Genomic DNA, 7,675 nt, shown 5'->3' with positions numbered 1-7,675 from the left:
TCACCGTCCTTTCCCAAGATCCTACACCAGGAGCAGCTGGTGCAGCACCTCCTGCGTGGGCTAAGTGGGATGGAGAACTTCTTGCATGGTCTGCAGGGGGTGGGGGCAAACCACAACAGTTATTTCTGACTCCAGAGGTAGGCATGGCATGCCACCACTAGGGGTGCGTGAACAGGCACCACTTGTGGCCTCAATCACCTCAAGGGTCCACAGAGGAGGGCATTTGTGTCCAAATACCACCAGTTGTTGCTCTCGCACCCTTGGTAGCACACCAGCCCTATTGCTGCCACTGCCGAATGCTCCAGGCACTGCCCACACACTTGATCTCTGTCACTTTCCAGGATCCTACAACTAGGAGCAGCCTGTGCAGCACCTCTTGTGTGAGCTAAGGGAGACAGGGTGCTTCTTGAATGGTCTGCAGGTGGCAGGGGCAAACCATAGCAGTTATCACGGACTCCACAGGTGGGCGTGGCCCACCACCACTAGGAGTACCTTAAGAGGTACCACCTGCAGCTTCAATCACCTCAGAGGAGGCACTGCAATTGAACACTACCCATTGTTGCTCTCACTCCCCTGGGAACTCACATGCCCTGCTGCTGCCACTGCCAAATTTTCTGGGCATCTTGTAAATCTGCCTAGGCTCATTACCACTTCCCAGGGCCCTGCAACTAGGAGTAGCCTACACCAACTTCCTGCAGGTCCCTGCTGCTGTTAAAAGCCCACCAACAAGGCACTGACTACTAACCCTACCCTTTGCCTCCTTCTCCCTGGAAACACACTCAGCAATGTGGGGGGTAACAGCCTATTCACACTGAAGAAAGAGACAACAAATATTCAAACTCCCATACAAAAAAAAAAAAAATAGTAACCCCCACAAAATACAAAGCAGAACTCTTGCATAGAAGTAGCCCTCCAAGACTACACTTTGCTTCCCTAAACTCACAGAAAAAGAAAAACATAAGCATGATGAAGAAGCTCAGAAAACATTCCTAGTTAAAAGAACAGAATTCACATGAAGCAGCAAACAATGAAAGAGACCTCTGCAGTCTGACAGACGCTGAGTTCAAAAGGAAGATAGTGAAAATACTAAAGGAATTAGGCTAATATCAAGGAATTAAGAGCAGATATGAACAGTAATGCAGATTCCTTTGGAAAAGAACTAGAAAATATAAGGAGGAACAGAAAAATTAGAAAATTCACTTGCAGAGCTGCAAACTGAGTTAAAGGCACTAAAGAGCAGAATGAATACTATAGAGGAACAAATTAGTGACTTGGACGATAGAATAATGGAAATCACCCAAACAGGACAGCAGACAGAAAATCAAATGAACAAACACGAAAGCAATATAAGAGATCAATGGATAATATAAAGCAGGCCAATAGGAATTCCAGAAGGAGAAGACAAAGAAAGGGGGATTGAAAATATTTTTGAAGAAATTATGGCTGAAAATATTCCAAATATAAAGGAAACTGATATAAAATACAGGAAGTACAGAGGGCCCCAAACAAGTTGAACCCAATAGGACCACACAAAGATACAGTATTATAAAAACGGCAAAAGATAAAGAGATGATTCTAAGGCAGAAAAAGAAAAGCAAAGAATTAATTATAAGGGAACCCCCATAAGGTTATCAGCTGATTTCTCTACAGAAACACAACAGGCCAGAAGAGAGTGATAAAATATATTTAAACTTCTGAAAGGAAAAAACCTGCAACCTAGAATACTCTAACCAGCAAGAATATCATTTAAAATAGAAGGGGAAATAAAGAATTTCTCAAACAAAAGCTAAAAGAATACAGCAATACTAAATCAATTCCAAAAGTTATACTTAAACAGCTTCTCTAAATAAATAAAAAAAAGAAGAAGAAGAAGAAGAAGAAGAAATAGGACAGAGGCAATCACAACTGGAAATCAATCACTTAAATAAGACAGCATACAGATCTAACATGAAGATGTTAAAAAAAAAAGACTTCAAAATCATAGAATGTGGGGAAGGAAAGTAAGAAAATATAGACACTTTTCTTTATTTTAATAATGTGTTTAAGCCTATATGACTATCAGGTTAAAGCAAGCAGATACAGGCAGGGGTAAACATATTTAAAAAACAGGGTGACCACAAATCAAAACTGAACATTACAGTCACAAAAACTGAAAATAAAAGTACTCAAGCATAAAATAAATGGAAACCACCCAACCAAAAAAAGAAAAGAGAAACATAAAATCTACTGAAAAACAAGGTTTAAAATGGCAATAAATAAACATCTATCAATAATCACCTTAAATGTCAATAGACTGAACGCTCCGATAGAAAGACACAGAGTGGCAGATGGGATAAAAGAGCAAAAACCTTCAATCTGCTGTCTATAAGAGACTCAGATTAGGGCAAAGGACACATATAGATTGAAGGTGAGGGGAGGGTAAAAGATATTTCATGCCAATGGACCAGACAGGAAATCAGGAGTTGCAATACTCACATCAGACAAAACAGACTTTAAAACAAAGGCCATAAAAGAAGACAAAGAAGGACACATTTAATGGTTAAAGGATCCATTCAAGAAGAGGATATTACAATCGTCAATATATATGCCCCTAATATAGGAGCACACAGATACCTCCAACAAATACTAACAGACACAAAAGGAGAAATTGATGGGAATACAATTGTAGTAGGAGACTTTAACACACCACTCATATCAATGGACAGATCCTCTAGAGAGAAAATCAATAAGGCAACAGAAATCCTAAAGGACACAATACAAAAGTTAGATGTAATTCATATTTTCAGGACATTACATTCAAAAAAATCAGAATAAACATTCTTCCCAAGTGCACATGGAACATTCTCAAGAATTGCTCACATATTGGGGCACAAAGCTAACTTCAACAAATTTAAGAGTATAGAAACTATTTCCAGTATCATCTCTGACCACAATGGCATGAAACTAGAAATCAACCACAGGAAAAGAAATGAGAAAAAGCTGACCACATGGAGACTAAACAATGTGCTACTAAAAAGCCAATGGGTCAAGGAGGAAATCAAGAAGGAAATTAAAAAAATACCTCGAGACATATGATAATGAAGACACAACCACTCAAAATCCATGGGATGCCACAAAAGCAGTGCTCAGAGGGACCTGACAGCAATACAGGCCTTCCTCAAAAAAGAAGAAAAATCTCAAATCGACATCTTAACCCACCACCTAAACAAATTAGAGGAAGAAATACAAAAAACACACCTAAAGTCAGCAGAAGGAAGGAAATCATAAAGATCAAAGAGGAAATCAATAAAACAGAAATTCAAAAAACAATAGACAAAATCAATGAAACCAAGAGCTGGTTCTTTGAAACGGTAAACAAAATTGAAAAACCTCTGGCTACACTCACCAAGAAGAGGAGAGAAAAAACCCAAATAAACAAAATCAGAAATGAAAAAGAAGTCGTCACAATGGCTACTGCAGAAATACAAAAAACCATGCAAGAACACTATCGACAATTATATGCCAACAAATGCGACAACCCAGAGGAAATGAACAACTTTCTAGAGACATACGGCCTGCCAAAACTGAATCAAGAAGAAATAGATCAACCAAACAGACCAATCACTAGAAATGAAAGGGACTCTGTCATAAAAACACTCCCTACAAATAAAAGTCCAGGACCAGATCACTTCACGGGTGAATTCTACCAAACATACAAAGAGGAACTGGTGCCCATCCTCCTTAAACTTTTTCAAAAGGTTGAAGAAGAAGGAACTCTCCCAAAGACATTCTATGACACTACCATCACCCTAATTCCAAAACCAGACCACCAAAAGATACCACCAAAAGAGAACACTATAGGCCAATATCTTTCAGGAACATAGACACAAAAATTCCCAAAATTTTAGCCAGCCGAATCCAACAACATACCAAAACGATCGTACACCATGACCAGGTGGGATTCATCCCAGGCTCACTAGGATGGTTCAACATATGCAAATCAATCAACGTCATACACCACATTAACAGAAGAAAAGTCAAAAACCACATGATCAGCTCAATAGAAAAAGCAACTGACAAAGTCCAACATCCATTCATGATAAAAACTCTCCCCAAAGTGGGTATAGAGGAAACATTCCTGCACATAATCAAAGCCATTTATGACAAACCCACAGCAAATATAACACTCAATGGAGAAAAACTGAAAGCCTTCCCCCTAAAATCTCGAACAAGACAGGGACGCCACTGCTATTCAACACAGTATTGGAACTCCTAGCCACAGCAATTAGACAAACAAAAGAAATAAAAGGCATCCATATAGGAAGAGAAGATATAAAACTGTCACTGTATGCAGATGACATGATACTATATCTAGAAAACCCTAAGGACTCAACCCAAAAACTACTTGAACTGATCAACACATTCAGCAAAGTAGCCGGATATAAGATTAACATTCAGAAATCAGTCGCATTTCTGTATACTAACAATGATACTTTAGAAAAGGAATACAAAAACACAATACCCTTTAAAACGGCACCCCAAAAAAATCAAATACCTCAGAATACACCTGACCAAGGAGGCAAAGGACCTATATGTCGAGAACTATAAAACCGTCATCAAGGAAATTAAAGAAGATGTAAAGAAATGGAAAGATATTCCATGTTCATGGATTGGAAAAATCAATATTGTAAAAATGGCCATACTACCCAAAGCAATCTACAGATTCAATGCAATCCCTGTCAAATTACCCATGACATTGTTCGGAGAACTAGAACAAACAATCCAAAAATTGATATGGAACCGCAAAAGACCCAGAATTGCCAAAGCAATCCTGAGAAACAAAAACCAAGCAGGAGGCATCACTCTCCCAGACCTCAAGCAGTATTACAAAGCCACAGACACCAAGACAGTGTGGTACTGGTACCAAAACAGACAGATAGACCAATGGAACAGAATAGAGAACCCAGAAAGAAACCCAGACACCTACAGTCACTTAATGTTTGACAAAGGAGGCAAGAACATAACATGGGCAAAAGACAGTCTATTCAGCAAGCATTGCTGGGAAACCTGGACAGCTGCACATAAATCAGTGAAACTGGAACACACCCTCACACCATGCGCAAAAAGAAACTCAAAATGGCTTAAACAGTTGGCTTAAATGGCTCAAAATGGCTTAAATGTAACACAAGACACCATCAAACTCCTAGAAGAGAACATAGGCAAAACATTCTCTGACATCAACCTTAAAAATGTTTTCTCAGGTCAGTCTCCCAAAGCAACCAAAATAAAAGCAAAAATAAACTAATGGGACCTAATCAAACTGACAAGCTTTTGTATGGCAAAGGAAACCAAAAAGAAAACAAAAAGACAACTTACAGAATGGGAGAAAATAGTTTCAAATGATGCAACGGACAAGGGCCTAATCTTTAAAATATGAGAACAACTTATACAACTCAACAGCAAAACAGCCAAAAACCCAATGGAAAAATGGGCAAAAGACATGAACAGACATTTTTCTAAGGAGATATGCAGATGGCCAACAGGCACATGAAAAAGTACTCAACATCACTGATTATAAGAGAAATGCAAATCAAAACTACTATGAGTTACCACCTCATACCAGTCACAATGGCCATCATTAATAAGTCCACAAATAACAAATGTGGGAGGGGGTGTGCAGAAAAGGAAGCCCTCCTACACTGTTGGTGGGAATGTAAGCTGGTACAACCCCTGTGAAGAACAGTATGGAGGTACCTTAGAAATCTATACACAGAACTACCATATGACCTAGCAATCCCACTCTTGGGCATATATCCCAACAAAACTTTCCTTGAAAAAGACATATGTACCCACATGTTCACTGCAGCACTATTCACAATAGCCAAGACATGGAAACAACCCAAATGTCCATTAACAGATGACTTGATTAGGAAGACATGGTATATATACACAATGGAATACTACTTAGCCATAAAAAAGAATAAAAGAATGCCATTTGTAGCAACATGGATGGAAATAAGACTCTCATACTGAGTGAAGTAAATCAGAAAGAGAAAGAAAAATACCATACCACTTATATCTGGAATCTAATATATGGCACAAATGAACCTTTCCACAGAAAAGAAAATCATGGACATGGAGAAGAGACTTGTGGTTGCCAAGAGGGAAGGGGAGGGAGTGGGGTGGATTGGGAATTTGGAGTTAATAGATGCAAACTATTGCCTTTGGAATGGATAAGCAATGAGATCCTATTGTGTAGCACTGAGAACTATGTCTAGTCACTTATGATGGAGTATGATAATGTGAGAAAAAAGAATGTATACATGTATGTATAACTGGGTCACATTGCTGTACAGTAGAAAATTGACAGAATGCTGTAAACCAGCTATAATGGAAAAAATAAAAATTATCATAAAAAATAAAATAAAAAATAGTACAATAAAAAAAGACAACCTACAGAATGGGAGAAAATATATACAAACAATGCAACCTATAGGGTGTTAATATCTAAAATATACAAACAGCTCAAACAACTCAATTATGAAAAAAATAAACAACTCAATCAAAAAATGGGCAGAAGACCTGAATAATATATTGATGGCCAAAAGGTACATAGAAAGATTCTCAACGTTACTAGTTATTATAAACATGCAAATCAAAACTACAGTGAGGTATCACTTCATACCAGTCAGAAAGGCCATCATTGTAAGACTACAAATAACAAAGGCTGAAGAGGATGTGGAGAAAAGGGAACACCCACACACTACTGATGAGAATATAAACTGTTGCAGCAACTATAAAAAATTGTATGGAGGTTATTTTATTTTATTTTTTTTTTTTTAGTGCTTTTTTTTTCCCCCCACTGTACAGCAAGGGGATCAAGTTATCCTTACATGTATACATTACAATTACATCTTTCCCCCACCCTTTGTTCTGTTGCAACATGAGTATCTAGACATAGTTCTCAATGCTATTCAGCAGGATCTCCTTGTAAATCTATTCTAAGTTGTGTCTGATAAACCCAAGCTCCCAATCCCTCCCACTCCCTCCCCCTCCCATCATGCAGCCACAAGTCTTTTCTCCAAGTCCATGATTTTCTTTTCTGAGGAGATGTTCATTTGTGCTGGATATTAGATTCCAGTTATAAGTGATATCATATGGTATTTGTCTTTGTCTTTCTGGGGAGGTTATTTTAAAAACTAAGAACAGAGCTACTATATGTTCCAGTAATCCCACTCCTGTGTATGTATCTCAAAAAGATGAAAACTTTAGTTCAAAAAGATACATGCACTCCGACATTCATAGCAGCATTATTTACAATAGCCAAGACATGGAAACAACCCAAGTGCCCATCCATGAACAACTGGCTTAAGTAGATGTGGTATATATACACAATAAAATATTAATCATAATAATGAATGAAATACTGTTATTTGCCGCAACACAGATGGGCCTAGAGAGTATTACACTTAGTGAAATAGGTCAGATAGAGGAAGCCAAATACTATATGATATCACTTATATGAGGAACCTAAAAAATAATACAAATAAATCTATATACAGAATAGTAACAGACTTATAGAGCCATAGAAAACAAACTTATGGTTATCAAAGAGGAATGGGAGGGAAGGAAGGACAAATTAGGAGTATAAGATTAACATACAAAATACTATACAGAAATAGACAAGTAACTAGGA

Source organism: Sus scrofa, chromosome 8, assembly GCF_000003025.6.
Source record: "Sus scrofa isolate TJ Tabasco breed Duroc chromosome 8, Sscrofa11.1, whole genome shotgun sequence".
NCBI classification, from domain to species: domain Eukaryota; kingdom Metazoa; phylum Chordata; class Mammalia; order Artiodactyla; family Suidae; genus Sus; species Sus scrofa.
The sequence above is the reverse complement of the archived record's forward strand: the minus strand, read 5'-3'. Positions refer to the sequence as shown.